The 3264-nt window shown below is 34.8% G+C and overlaps 1 long non-coding RNA gene across 1 annotated transcript; it reads right to left on the bottom strand.

Annotated features, from left to right (window-relative positions):
• Nucleotides 1-1954: 1954 nt before the first annotated feature.
• LOC141386570 (uncharacterized) lies at nucleotides 1955-2742 on the bottom strand. Its single transcript, XR_012408405.1, has 3 exons — nucleotides 2377-2742; nucleotides 2172-2316; nucleotides 1955-2102 (listed from the first exon to the last, which is right to left on the bottom strand). It is a non-coding gene; the product is annotated as an uncharacterized lncRNA (long non-coding RNA).
• Nucleotides 2743-3264: the final 522 nt, after the last annotated feature.

The raw sequence follows: 3264 nt of genomic DNA, 5'->3' as shown, positions 1-3264 counted from the left end.
ATTGTAATATTGTTCGCACAGCACCTATAGTTCAAACTTTTGTTAAAATATTGCACATTTCTAGAAACACCATGTTAAGGCTATGTAGCATGCAACCAACATTTCTGAGGAATAGTATACTAAAGGCTAGCGCACGTATATGGTTCCGGCCTACTAGCTCGTCGGAGGGGTAGGTTCGATGTCATACTAGCTATGTTCTTGCTACAAAAAAAATCATTTTAGTTATACGTGCTAAAGATCAATCATTGAAGGGGAAAGAAGAAAGGTATGCAAGTAAATGGCTTATTTATTCATGGACTTTGAGGTGGTGTTAGTCCATGCTACCCACCCAGCCTGGTCATAGTCACTGTCACCTAAAAAAACACAAATTGACCCCATGACCCCTAAAACGAGGGTGACTCCTCTATCTAGATTATCGGAAAATCAAACAGGTCATATAAAGAGCTTATTCAGAATCCATATTAGATTTGTTGTGATTTATTTCAAAATTCATGATGCCTTAATTGTAAGTTTTACAATAAAAATTCGCTTAATAATATACTTAAGAACCTGCATCTGCATTAAATGTGCTATACTCTTACTGTATTAATTCTTAGCAAATGATATTACACACTAAAGAAAACAACTAGCTATGACTCAACAAAAGTCACCTAAAATTATTATTATATTACAATGTAGAAAACCTGTGGTACCCACTCTAATGTTTTTCCTCGCTTAGCAAACAGATTAATCTGCCATCGGGGCAAAAATTCAATGTAAAGATACAAATAACGGAAAAGAGGTAAAAAGAGAGTAAAAATATGTACTCACTTACTCATTATAACTCCGGCACGCAGCTCCAACGATGAAAGGCCTTTCTGTAGTTGAAGATGATGTTAGGAGATCGCCATACACAAATTACAAAAAAAATTGATTTACTTTTCCTTTAGATTTGATTTCGCTGAGCTAGACAAATCTGAAATGTGACAATGATTACAGAGTGCTTGTACTGATCTCTCAGCTCTGTTAGCAGCAGCAGAATATGACAAAATGCACATACCAGAAAAGTGGGGGGATAGCCCATAACAACAAAATCTGTACTTTATGTTTTATTCCTCCTTCTTTATTAATTATGTATGAAACTGATACCCCGGTATGAATGTGCGTTTGTCAGATTCTCTAGCTGTTAATGGGTTGAGGCAAAGGCACAATAAAGAATAAGGTACCAAGAGATTTCCTTTCAGTGGTGCTTAAAACTATTCAGATTTAAATTCTTAATATTTTAGACCTTAGTTCAGATTATGATGAATCACATGGAACTTAAATAATTGCGTAGTTAAACAAGCAAAGATAAATTACTCGAGAAAATTCTAGTTCTCAAAAATTTAGAACTAAAAAAAAATAATTAATTTACAAAATTTCTAGATTCCTGCGTAAATTTTGTTTGCACTCGTGGAATATGACCGCATTCATTAGCTGAAGTAGAAGGAGTTAAGCGCATTTATAATATAACTCAAATATGACGTAGAATTAATCGCATGATCACTAACATTCGACACGGTCGGAAATCGATTGAGGCCGGTCGATGGGCTACAAACAATCTTGTAATGCTCAACAAATTTGAATAGTTTTAAGTGCCTCCGCACCACGATTAAGAGTTAGAAAGTTCACTAGACGCGCCGGTAAAAAGCAATTACTTAGTTTTTTTTTCCCGTCCATGCCAAACTAACTTACAAATATGTACATTTCAATTATGCTCACAAGATGATTATCAATTTTTTTGCGGCGAAGAGAGTTTCAGCGACGATTTTGTTATTTATGCATCAATCTGCAACTTATCATAAAAATAATTTTTGATATGACTGCAACTTTTGTATCACCACGGTTTGGGGGACAACTTAAAATTTCCAGGTCTTCTTTACCGTTTTATATTCTTTCGCATTCCATTTTTAAACACATGTGCTGTCTGTTTTCGCAGTTCTATAGGCAAACTAAATGATCGATAGGCTGGCTGGTCTCACTGGCTCGATTTCGGTGAACAAAAAAACAGTATTTTTATGGCCCCTTTTGGTTGTTGTGCACACACATCGACATGACATTTGATTTAAAGCTGGGTGCCAATCCTAATAAGAGCAAAGAGACAATGCTGTAATTCCTAAAATCCCTGTTACACAACCGAATCAAACACTCACCGATTAAACGAGATGGCACTTCAATTAATAATTAAAGTTAGTGACGACAAAAGAGGATGATTACAACATAATTCCCAATTAGTCATAAAGATCATTCGAATAGGCCTTCTCCAATCACAAGGTTTTGCAATGTTTCGCACTGAATCTAAACGGTGTATCGATGTTTGCATTAAAACATTAAGAAATTTTACACCTGCTAACTCACCAGCTTGATACGCAATAAAACTTAGCAAAAAAAATGTCGAACAACTTTTGAATATTGATTTCCTCAGAACAGAAATTAGGTTAAACAAACCATTGAAGTGAAACTTTACCGGTATGAAGTAAGTAGCAAAATGGCAGAGGCTAAGAAGTCATGAAGACTCGAAACCCATCTCTCGCTGATGAAAACCAGCGAGTTTCCAGTCAATTCGTGTTATAAAAACAAAAATGCAGAGCTAAGGATGATACTAACTTAAAGCGTTAATCGATTAACTGGGACAAAAATCAAATGTAGATGGCGCTGCCTGCAATTTCCCTACTTAACTTTCAAATTAGTTTCCGGAAAAAATCTACAAAATTTGATGGCAAGTGCATCTCTACAGCTACTAACCTTTTTGCTTATATTTGCGAATATTATGAGATGGATGTGAAATTTTAAAATAATTTTTCAAAGTTTTTGAACTATTCACTTCTAAAGATCGCACAAAAAGGAAGTTTCTTTGGTAAGCAGAATATATTGTGACCTCGTATTGATTTTAGACAAATACGTGGGAGGTAAAATGTCAAAAGCTGCTAGAACTATTACACAGTGTTGACATATTGTCTACGTCATCAATCTGCAGTACGAACTTGTGGTGTTTAAAAAAAAATAAAATTCATGGTCGCGTTTAATTTCCCCATTATACTGATGAATTTAATATATGCATGAGTAAAAGGGATGAAAATTTTATTTGGCTTACATAAGTTAAAATAATTAGTTCATGAAGTAGTGTCATGCATGATTGATAGATACTTTGTTTTGCGGGCTTACGACTTCTAAAAGTACTGTACACTTTAACCGACCTGTGGATTTCATTCGCGTTAAAAGAGAATGAATATACTGATCCGCTAT

This window comes from Musca autumnalis, unplaced genomic scaffold (genome assembly GCF_047663935.1).
Source record: "Musca autumnalis isolate F117 unplaced genomic scaffold, ASM4766393v1 scaffold_5, whole genome shotgun sequence".
Classification (NCBI taxonomy): Eukaryota; Metazoa; Arthropoda; class Insecta; order Diptera; family Muscidae; genus Musca; species Musca autumnalis.
This window is presented reverse-complemented; position numbering and strand designations above follow the sequence as displayed.